The sequence below is a fragment of the Lissotriton vulgaris genome, chromosome 6, assembly GCF_964263255.1.
Source record: "Lissotriton vulgaris chromosome 6, aLisVul1.2, whole genome shotgun sequence".
Classification (NCBI taxonomy): domain Eukaryota; kingdom Metazoa; phylum Chordata; class Amphibia; order Caudata; family Salamandridae; genus Lissotriton; species Lissotriton vulgaris.
This window is the reverse complement of record NC_141694.1, coordinates 709,082,204-709,094,613: the sequence shown is the minus strand read 5'-3', so window position 1 is coordinate 709,094,613 and position 12,410 is coordinate 709,082,204. Positions and strand designations below refer to the sequence as shown.

General features: G+C 41.2%; 1 protein-coding gene across 1 annotated transcript in view; it reads right to left on the bottom strand.

Annotated features, from left to right (window-relative positions):
* The window catches only part of BEND3 (BEN domain containing 3), a 50,374-nt gene that overhangs the window by 23,981 nt on the left and 13,983 nt on the right, over positions 1-12,410 (bottom strand). Inside the window, exon 2 of the mRNA XM_086926696.1 lies at positions 8,153-8,302. The gene's annotated coding sequence lies outside the window, so the exon portion shown is untranslated. The remainder of the gene's footprint in view (positions 1-8,152; positions 8,303-12,410) is intronic.

Genomic DNA, 12,410 nt, shown 5'->3' with positions numbered 1-12,410 from the left:
AGCATTGATCTCTGTCATTTTGAAGGCTGGGAAAGACGCCAGGGATTGTGGGTCCTGCCGACCCATTTCACTTCTTAACATCGACGCAAAGTTGTTCATGGGCATTTTAGCATTGTGCCTTAACCCCTTCAGGGCTGATCACTCAGGTTTCATACCTACTAGACAGGAGGGAGACAACACTAAAAGACTGCTACACCTCGTCGATCTCGTGCATCGCTCGCGGAAACAGGCCTTTCTGCTTTCCATCGACGCAGAGAAAGCTTTCGACCGCGATTGGAGATACTTGTTCACAGTGCTGCGCAAATATGGCTTTGGAGACAACTTTGTCCGTTTGGATTCAGTGCCTATACGCTGCCCCCAAGGCCTCTGTGCGGGTTAATTAATGCAGGTCGACCCTCTTCCCTGTCGCCCGGGGAATGTGTCAGGGCTGTGCTCTATCCCTGCTTTTATTTGCGCTCTATTTGGAGCTGTTCACCCAGCGGATTTGGTCAAATCCTGACATAGTCGGTCTAAAATTTGGGTCGGATGTGCATAAAATTAGCATGTACGCCGATGACGTGATCCTTTCGCTTACTCAACCCCGGCTAACTCTGCAGTCTCTAACCAGCGAACTTACAGCCTTTAGGAATGCTGCGGGGTTCAAGGTCAATTTTGCAAAATCTCAGATTCTTAACATCTCGGTTCCTACGAGCGAGATGCTGGACCTGCAGCAAGATTTTGCATTCCACTGGGAGCACACAGACATTACCTCTTTAGGCCGTAGGCTTACCTCGACCATTGATAAGACGGTCTCCCTCAACTACTCTTTAACATTGGATCAAACGACCAAGGCGCTGGATGACTGGTCGCGTCTCAAGCTGGCATGGTTCGGGAGAATAGCTGTGGTGAAAATGACGGTGCTACCACGCATCCTCTACATCTTACAGATGTTGCCGCTGTCTCTGCCACTGGGCACAATAAAGAAACTGCAATTGCTCATTACGAAGTTCGTATGGGAGGGCAAGAAGCCGCGTTTCTCATTAACACACATTACTTCCCTGCAAACACAGGTTGGGAAGGGCCTTCAACTGGTAAGCGCGTACTAGGAAGCAGCTTGTCTGCGATACCTCGTTAAGTGGAACAGGCCCCTCGCCAGTAAACACTGGAATTTTATGGAACAATCCGTAGCGGGAATGAACATCTGGCGGGAATTGTGACTTCTTCGCAAACATAGGGTGAGGGGACTATATTCATTGCCCGTCACCTCGCCAACTCTTAGGGTCTGGGATCGGTTGGCTGTTTCGAAAGGCTGGACAACATTCCCCTCACCCATGTGTCCCATTGTGGACAATCCTGATTTTCCACCGGGACAAGCGTCTCCGGTATTTCACCGTTGGAGGGAGGAGGGGTGCAAGAGAGTGGGCTCCCTTTTTGACACCGAAGGATTAATCCCCTTTGCCCAATTGCGTAAAGACTATGACTTACTACCTACTGACGCATTCCACTACCAACAAGTCGCACACTGGGTTACACAAGCTGCTAATTTTGCCCAAAAGTCCCTACCCCGTACTATGTTTGAAAAATGGTTGGTCTGCAAAAAAGATGATCGTAGACTCATATATTCTATGATCATCGCACACAGGAAGGGACACTGTGCAAAGGTGCAAGTGTGGTGGGAAACTGAACTGGGGAGGCCCTTATCGCCCAAGGAGTGGGACCATATACTATACAGAACACATCACACTGCATACAGCACAGCCAGGGCAGAACCCGCTTATAAAGTGCTCACATACTGGTATTACACACCGGCAAGTGTGCATTGCTGGTATAAGAGCAAGACGGACCTCTGCTGGTGGGGGTGTGGCTCAACGGGCGCTCTAGTTCACTTGCTATGGCACTGTCTGAAATTGGTGCGCTACTGGAAAGAGGTTCTTGATGACATTGAAGCTGCATTTCAGATTACATTGCCGCGTTCCCCAGAATGCACGCTGCTGGGTCTCTCCCATCCTCAGTCATTCGCATTGAAGTCGTTGAGGGGCAGACAGATCGCGATGGCACTGCTTGCGGCGCAACAGGTTATCCTAGCGCAATGGGGGTCACCTTCACTGCCTGAGGCTATTGACTGGATACATCGCCTTTAGCAGCTTTTGGCCATGGAGCGACTTTTGATCAGTGTGGGAGGGAAGGGCAACGAGTTAGCGAAATTGTGGGCCCCTTACTTACAGATATTCACCAAAGATTTGATAGAAGTGACTTGTCCTAAATATTTGCAAATTCTCAAGCTCATACCGCTAGAAAGATTGGAGTGTTAAGTAATGCCTCGATATGCTATTGGGTAAGCAAAGGTTCCTGAGGGCAAACGTTGGAACTGATGCGGAGAGAGTGTGGGTGGGGCGGGTGAAGGTGGGTTGGGGTGTTCTATTGTTTTGTTCGTTTTCTTTCTAAAATGTGGTTGTCACTGATGGGTGAACCAAGCTATAACCTACGCTTGCAAATTACCGCGAGGTCGACCTCCGGGTTGTAGACCTGAACACTGTGTATTTCTGTTTATGTCATGCTCTGCCCGCACCCCGATGTATGCAGCATAGCTGTGTATATATCTATTGGATACCACACAATAAAAACGACTGATTCTAAATTGTGAACCACATTTTGCTTCCATCCATCTAATTTCATTTCCTCTTTTTATTTGTTGTTACTATTTTCAAACTTGCTAATTTTTTTGAAGGGCCTAGCAATTACCCAAACCCTGCTACCGGGCAAATTAATGACCTCAATGGAGGATTGGCCACCGCTCCTCTGTTTCCCACCTGCCATGATATTTAAATTAAAGAGCTGAGGTGGAACATTTTGTATCTTTTATGCTCCAGTTGACCTGTTTCCCATAGTGTGAAATGTGTATTTGTGCAAGCTACAAATGTCTGTACACTTGGATTTAACACAAATAGGTATTAGCATATTTAACTATCATGTTTCTTTCTCAAAATATTTTTCCCTTTGGTGGAACTATTTTATACAGAAGAGTTCCCTCTCAATTGCTACTCTCCAACACAGTCCTTGACAAACTACCTGCCTAGTTTGACAAATACTTACAGACCTATGTGCTCACCAACTTTTAAAAGGGTCCCATCCTGCAATTAAAATTGTGACACCAGAACTTGCACATTCAAGAATGCACAAATGTAAACCAAGATTAGCAATTTCCTTGTGCAAAAGTGAAGATCTAACCACAAAGGTACAAATGATGTGCTAAAACTATTTGTAAACTGATAGAGCAGAGATAGATAGAGAGCAGGACAGTCCTAGCACCAAGCTCTGGTTCTGCCCATCTTAATAGAGTTAATGCAGAGCATACAAGCCATAAGCACACTTTGCTGCCAAGATCAACATAACCAGACAATCCCACTTAGCCCGCAGAAGCACCATCGCCAGGCTTGAGACCAAAACGTGTAAGGAAAGACGAGACTGTAAGCCTTCTCCGCCTAGGCCAGATAATCTGGAACATCATCTCAGTTAAAAATGGACAAGCAGCCATTCGCATCCACTCCACAAGGAACAGCAGGCTCTGGTCTTTAGTTAACATGTGCTACATGTAGATCAGTGTGTCTTGTCTTGCTCATGTTGGGCATCCTTGCTGCTGATTTTCTATACCCTCACCACAGTCTTCACTCCCTGTTTCTTTCACGTACAACACCCTGCCTGTAGCTAGGTTTGCACAATATAAATCCAGAGTGTACATCAGAGGTGGGATGGCCAAGCAACACTTGAGCCTGACTTGTGGCTGGCTTGGGAGAATAACTAGCTCTAATCTGGCACTTTTCCCATGGAGTCTGATGACCTAAATAATATCTGAGGGAAATATTCCATTCAAATTCACGCACAACAGTTGAACACAAAATCTAAAATGATGCCTTGGTATTTCTGCAACCGAGCTGATCTACTGATTGCACAAGTGGCTCTGAAGATCTGCGGGAAGTCAGAGTTGCCCATTGGGTTTGTTTATCACAGTAACTGCCTCAGGGAGGTGCTGACCCTCTACTTTTTTACTGTGTTAAATTAGGGGACATCAGTGATATTAACATTAAAATAGTTTCTTCCCGTCCCTGAAATGTAAGTTTGCTCTTATTTCAAGAAAGACTTGTTGTAGTTTTACGTACATGACCTGTCAGATTAAAACAGCATGTAATACTTGTATTTTCTAAACATTGTGAACAAATGTAGGTCATGACATTATTGAACTCAAAGCACTGTAATGAGTAAAAGTAAGAGAGAAGGAGGTAGTCATCCAGTGGGTGAATAGCTCAATGAGTATTCAGGAACTTGGTTTCAACTCATGGATTATCCACTTGATCCAATTGTATGAAACTACACAAAACACTTTACTTCACTGTGCCTCATTTTAATTGCATAAAAGCAAAAAGAACAATTGATGGACAGAATGCAGAACAATGTGATACATTCACCCCAGTACAGAGATCTGGGCCTAAATCCATCGTTTTTTTGCTCACCATGCCATTCCAATATGGGCCCAGCCATATGCAAATCAGTTGTGACCCTGCGCCCAATGGGAACAGTCCAGCCCGAACTGCCAGGCCTTTTCCTCCCTGGATTGGAAACAAGCATCCTAGGACTGGTTTCGGGCTTTCAGCCCTTATCAGCCAGGATAGCTTGACTCCAGTGGCATGGAGAGCACAGAACCCACGTCTGGGCATACCCGTCCCACTCAGGGTGACAAAAGCAAAAAGAACAATTGATGGACAGAATGCAGAACAATGTCATACATTCACCCCAGAACAGAGATCTGGGCCTAAATCCATTGTTTTTTTGTTTACCATATCATTACAGTTTGGACCCTGCCATACGTAAATCATTTTAATTGTATGTCACATCTGAGATCACCATAAAGAAACTCAAAACCAGGTGTATGCTATATAAAAACCTCATATATATATTGTTTAATAGACAATAGTGTTGCTCCACAAGCAAGAACATTCTAGGCCATGTATAGAGAACACATGACAAACTAACATCTCTTGATTAACTTATGGCAGAGTTGGGGAAAAACAAGTGTTCAAGAAACATATTTTTAATCTGAACTATGAAAGAGTCTTTATTATATTTTAAATGTATGATGTATCATTTACATTGCAGATAGAGCGATGGCTAAGCTTGTGCTTTGTCTGTTAGAGCCAGACCCTGGCTCCCTTCTCTCTATGAATTTCCTTACTGGCCCACCTCTAATGTACACACAAAGCTATACGAACTAGGGAATTTAAGTATTACGTCAATTAATAGAAAGACAAAAAATGGTTGCAATTGTAAAACAGACTGCTGATCCACTTTCCTTCATTCTGTTCCCTTCATAATCTATTTATTTTATTCACTAGAAAGATCAATGAGAGTAGAGGGACAGAAAGCAAAATTGTCTTAAATAAAGACAATTTTGCTTTCTGCCTCCCTACTCCGTATGCTGAAACCTCAGATATTTGCCCTCATATAATTTGCAGAAGTGCACGGGATGCATGAGGTCGCTAGACTTCAGTACCAAGATGGAAGATGGGCACTTATCTGTCACTCAATCAATCAATTTAGATTTAAAGTTACTTTTTGAATGGCAAATGTACCTAGGTGTGAGTTTGAGTTCACCAATGTACCTCTGTATGACTTGAGAGATATCGGGACAGGTGTTCACATGATAAGATCAAATGGAAGACTTCTTAAGGATTCTGGAAAGGAAAGTTGAAATTATGAATGAAAATAGTATGAATAATCTGATGTTTTGAATCCTGTAAAACATATGTAACTGCAAGAAATATTACATTAATTGTCACAAACATCAACAAGAATGTTAGAGACGTGTTAGGCTGTATAGGGTCAAAAAGAGAGCTCAAGATGTGAGACAATTGAGCAGTTTTCCATATCAATCTACAACAAGCTTGTATGTTTGTATAATATGCGAAACGCGACTGCAGAATCTGAGGTTAAACAATCATTTGAACTATGCATTTAGGAATCTTGGAGCACTACTGATTTTCATATACATTAATTTCCAGTTTATTTTGGTGGCCAGCAAGTCTAGGCAGAAATGGTAGTCCTAAATTAGATTAAGCTATAATGATCAACTAAGCTAAATTACAGAGTGTGACACAGTTGGTCATACACCATCCCAGGCCTCAAGAAATTTATCGCTCACTCACTATGGTGAGTCAGATTGTCTCGCAAAATAGCTTGGGCTGCCAAAGAACAAATGTTCTGTTCATTCTGAAAGCAAAATGAGCAATTAAGATGCTTTTAAAACTTGTTTTTCTTTGTCACATTTGCTATGTGTTCAAACAGAGGTCAAACATCAGTTATGTCTTCTAACAAATACTGCTAATTTTATCCTGGAGATTGGTGCTTACATTTCTTACTCTGACTGCCACGTTAGAGGATTTTGTAAAGTGAACTGTCTGACAATCATGCTGGTCACATAAAATTTAAATAGCTAGTAAATGAATTGTGCAAATATTTGAAAATACATTTCAGTAGTTATTAAAGCACTTTTTTGTAATAATATAATGAGATGGAAACAAAGATTTTAATGGGATCAAAACACATGACATTTGCTGAAACCCGATTTCCACACTTTATTGTTTGTACGCGGTATAGTTTTATCAGCAAAGCTGCATATGAGTGGAAATGTTTGAGGCCATTTCAATCGCAAATGTCGGTCTGTAAATGACAGCACACTACAACATCATGTTTTTGTTGAATATTTATTGAAAGTGCGAGCTTCTAAATATGAAATGAGAAACATTCCTGCCCCGTCCTGATGGCAATACTATTAGTGATCTAAGAGGAAAGTCGGTCATGTGTACCCTGTATGTGTGCTACAATTTTACTATACATGGAACAAAGGTTTAGTCTGTTAACTCCAACAAGAGTTTTTTATACAGCAGACATGCTGAAACCACATATTTGAAAGTGTTCTCATATGTGATAATGAAGAAAGAGATGACTCAGCAAAAACATTTTTTGCCTAGGATCACGCAATATGAGACAAGTTTGTGGGTCAAGCGTATTACAATTAAGACGAGTAGATAATTCAAGGTCTAGAAATATTTCTCTGACTTTCCGAGGCCTACATCCAAACATCACAGGGATCAAAATGTATGCCTGTAATGAAAGGAACTGACCCTCTAATGTTAAAGATACCAATATGATAAATCTATACATTTAAAAACACACAAGATAATGGACGGAATGTTGCACCGGTTTCTGGCTATCAGCCTTCCTCAGCCAGGATAGCTTGACTCCAGTGGCGTAGTGAGCACGGGACCCACGTCTGGGTATACCCTTCCCACATAGGGTGAACAGCAAAACACACAAGATGATGGACGGAATGTTGCACAATGGCAAAACATTCACCCCCAGTCACAGATCTGGGTTTAATCCATCATTATTTTGCTCACCAAACCACCCCAGTTCAGACATGGCCATATGCAAATCTGTCTTGACCCTGTGCCTCATGGGAACAGTCCAGCCCGAACTGCCAAGCCATGTCTTCCCTGAACTGGAATCAAGCATCCTAGGACCGGTTTCTGGCTATCAGCCTTCAATAGCCAGGATAGCTTGACTACAGTGGACCTATACATATTTCATAGGCAGTATAGCAATATGATTTTAAATGTGTCAACCCAGAAATGGTCAATATTAAAGCCGAAGCTCGAAACGTCATGATAATGATTGGAAAAGGTTTAGTGCAAATGTTCTATATGGCGGGCCCAAATAGAGGATCATGCAGCTCAAGGTGCAATATGGAAAGCACCTCCAACGGTCACCTAAACAAGGAGAGTAACTGCTTATTTGGTTAAATAAATGTTCTTTGTGTTATGAATTGAAGGAAGTATGGGATATATCCTTGCTAATTCAACAGATGTTTCCACTAGTTCGGTTTCTATTAAGATAAATAGAGAAAACATAATGTATTTAGCTCCTTGGAGGTAATGTTGCAGGACAAAACAGGCAATCACACCCTTGTTTGTAGTTTTGATATTGAGGTGGACCTAGTAAGGCATCCAAGAATAGTGACATAATATTCGGGTGCAGAAACTTCACAGAATAGTTTGGTGTCAGGCAAGTTGCCCTGAGCCTTCTGGAATTTCCTGGGGATTGTCAAGTTTACTTTCCTCACCTGTGGAGTCTTCTCCTTGACCCAATGGGCAACAGATGTGAAACGATCCAGCTTGAATCCCAATTGGATAGTGCGAACGTTCTTGGGTCTCAATGCCTCCCAGCAGGCATGTCGTGAAAGTCTTCTTCACTCATTTGGGGATCTTTAGATCTAGGAAAATCACATAATTATTTGAGAGAGCTTGTTAGACAGTATGACTAGCCCATATACCTAAAGGACATGTTAACTATTATAGATCCTTAATATGGGAAGCAAAAATGCCCTTTGTTTAAACTGAATTTTGTGTGCCACTATTTTAAAAAGATATATAACAAAGCACTAACCCTTTTACCCAGGCAGAAAAAAGGAGGACAGTTATGAATAATGAACAATTGTCGTTTGGGGTTTCTTTTCATAGGTACCATACATATATCTAACTCTAAACATCAGTGAGGTCATTTGAACAAATTCATACAAATGTCCGCATAAGCCTCTCTTCATAATAAAAAGCTCTTATATTTTCTTTGCTTCAGGGATTAGGAAAATCAGTAAAAGTACAGAGTTGCACTGCTCAGTATTAGTGAATGTGTGACTTAAACAATCTTACACACAAATCAATAAAGGGGTGTTGGATCAAAGGTAAACATAACTAGTCCAAAATTTGAATTTTGAGCTTCCTTGAGTGTAATCGATGGTCAACCCTAAATACAATGTTGACCATTTGACTCAATAATGTTAATCTGTAATTCTCATCAGGACGATAGCCATCTGTCGCCTATTCTCATTGTAAGCATTAAATCATAGCGTCAAGAGGGAAACCACGTTTGTACCCAGAGTATTATGTTCTGTCATCAATGTTTAAATTGTTAAACATTTGAAAGACGACTCAGTACAATGTGTCAGAGTCCACGTTTTTCTGCTCTCTTCCCACTGCATTGTAGCAAACAGCCATCAGTTCCGCAATGTGATGCACACGAAAAGAACAATTGAAACTAATTTGAGGAATCTATAGGTATGTGCCAATGATTTCTCGCGCATCCCAACTGCTCTGTGATATTACCACAGACCGCAAAATAGTTTAAACGAAAATAACACAAATATGAGGCAAACTGAATATCCCAAACACATAACCATTAACAAAGAACAAGAAGCATGGGTTCATTGTGTTAAAACCTAAATTACTCACTCTGACTACTTTAAAGCAATTACACCTTTGCTCTTAAAAGAATGAGTTAGCTTCAGCTCAGGCTGGCCACCCGGCCTTTGCATCACAACATATTGATCTTCCTACTTACAAAATTCTGCAGAAGGATCCTTTATTACTTACTACACCTTGGAAAGCCCCAAAAGAATATAAACCTTCACCTAATTTTTCTACTTAAAAACCCTGATTTGGACCTAAATATCCTAACAGATGCAGAATTATCTCTTATATGGGGCTAAACTTGAGTATGCAATGATCAACAACAATGTTGCCTTGAAGCCAATAGCGTACCAGAGGTAAGCCCATATAGGTTTTAGACATTGTAATATCACAGATGCAGCCCTTCTCTACATCTGGGTTGATATCAAGAAAAAGGGTTACCTAGATTGCATGTACTTTCTTGTACTCCTTGACCTCTATGTGGTCTGTGTGTTGCAAACCGCAAAATGCTCTTAATGTGCTCATGAGGTCTGGGAATCAACAATGGTGTTCCAAAGAAGATACAGTCCCCAATATTATCTCATGGAACTTTCTACTCTAAATAGTATTGCTGGGATTGTGGAAGTTCACATTGGTCCACTTTGTAATTACTATATTTAAACAGTACTACTTTTCAACATTTAACTGAGCTACTGACATCGTTAATTTGCTCTCTGCTACAATTTACACACAATTCATGTACACCATAATCTATATCTGTTTAATAAAAAATAAAAAAATAAACAAATGGCCTCAAAGAAGTAGAATGTTGGATGTCACAATATCAACTCAAATTGATTGCAGATATATTGAGATAATGTATTTATTTACATTGAGATTTTTATAGCACTGCGTGTTTCCGCTTGGATGCTTCTGAGCTATGACGAACAGGTGGTATAGTTATGAAAACAAACATGTTAAAATGAATTACAATTTGGTGGATATCACCTAAATGCAATGTTTTTAATTGTGACACACGGCCACTGAGGAGTTAAGTGACAAAGAATGTGTGATTAATTCAGTTTTTAGGTGTTTCTTAAATTGCAAGTAGTTGGGTTCAGATCTCAGAGTGGGGTATGCCCAGCACTCCCAAGGATCAGCGTCTCCAAAGAATCTGCATCCGTGAAGATGTAACGATGGAAGGTTTCTGGCTGGGTGTAGTGGGGAGTGAATTTCAAAAGATAATCTGAGTCTCTGCCCCTATGGGTGGTACATAAAATCCTGAATGGAATGAAAGTGAGAAAATTCATAGCATGTTTAGTGTGGTCACATTAGCAAAGATTTAGGCAAAGTCTGAGGAGCTAAAATGATACCTTTGACTAATGAATTGACTTTGAAGTGAGGGTGAACAAGAACTCAAATCAAAAGTGTCCCTAGATCCTGGCTTTTTAGACGTTTGATGGTGCTTTCAGACCTTGGAGCCAACTGAAAGTTGGTAAGCAAGGTTCAGTTAATCCCACTACTGCGCTTTCAGTTTTGTCTCTGTGCATGCACACAATGCTCTTCTTCATGCAGTACATGGTTCAAGCATGCGCCATTGCTGGTGCAACTGTTCAGAAGAATGTTGAGCTAGAAGTGAAATTCAGTATCATCCAAAAACATTTGACAGTTGATTTGGGGTTTACGCATGGAAATGTTGAACAGCAAGCGAGCAAGGGAAAATCTTTGGGGGATGTTGCTAGGCAACGGGGACGTTGATGATTCAAACTACCCAATTTTTCTGTGGTAAAAAGAAAAGAATACACCTGATCCAGGACAAAGCAGATGCAGATACTCCTTTCCCCTGTTCCAACTATTCCATCAGTATTGTGTTGTAGATAGGTCCATAGGCCGTAGAAAGGTCAATACAAGTAAGGGCTGTTTTTTGGTAATCATCCATGGAAAGGAGGAACTCATCTTTTATGTTGGCTGGTGCCGCCTCCGTGCCCCTAAGAGGTTTAAATATTTAAATTCAAACTGAAAGTCATGGAGTAGTACATACTACTCAAATTATTGTTACAGGTGTCTAGGTGTCTCATCGCCTTACTTTCTGTGATATTGAGTAAAAATGGGAGGTTGGAGATATGGCAGTATTTAGACAGGGCATTTGGGTAATAGAGATTTGCTTAAACAGGGGGTAATGATAGTGGGTTTCTGAGGGCTGGGCACAACTTCAAACAGTAGGAGACATTTATCCGGTTAGCTGTGTCTGTTGGAAGGAAGGAAAGGCAGATTTTTTAGCATGTAGCTGAACATGGATTCATGGGAGAATTTGATACTTTAACCTTGGGGGACAGGCTTATCTCTGTGGTCTCAGGGATTTGAATGAGCGAAAACACACAATAGCAGAGATGAGGAAATGGTTAGGAAGGTAGGTTACGCAGTGCTGGAGGTGTGTTACCAACATCCAAAAGAGCAGCACTCACTCAGGGCGGCTGCAGAGCAGTAAAATACATTTATTGCGAATAACACGGAGAAGACGCGGTTCGGCCATGGCGGTCTTGATTACATGACCACTTGACAGACACAGTGCTATAAATAGGGTGATGACACAAACAACATCCTGCCTGCGTATCTTTGGGATGATTAGAAAAAATGGTTCTGTTGGGTAGATGACATTGATTCAAAGTACACTGAATGTAGAATAAAAATGGTATGCTCTCTTAACACACAAGATAACAATCATAAACACAGTACTCAATAAATCAATTCTATGTTCCAATGTTTTTCAGTGTTACTTCATTTCATTATAAGCGATACAGTTATTAAAAAAAGGACCGTGAAACACAATTATGTACAAAGAAGTTTTTCTTATAGTGTCTATGGGTGACAGTTGTGCATGGTGATAAAGTGGACAATATGTACAGTGTCAACAAAGTTCTATCTACAATCGTTTCCTCGAGAAAGGCCAGAGCTTAAGTTTGATCCAAAAGTTTCTTCCCTAGTATAGAAACCCGGCCAACCTGGACCTAAAAGTAGGTCGAAGTTTCGACCCTGTGGTGCCCCTGTTGGTGGTCACAGCGGGTCTTCCTCAAGACAAGGATATGGGGATTAAATGTACACAGTCTGAAATAAATAATGACACTGTGTGTGTAAGAGAGGCTGTGTGGTGCAGTG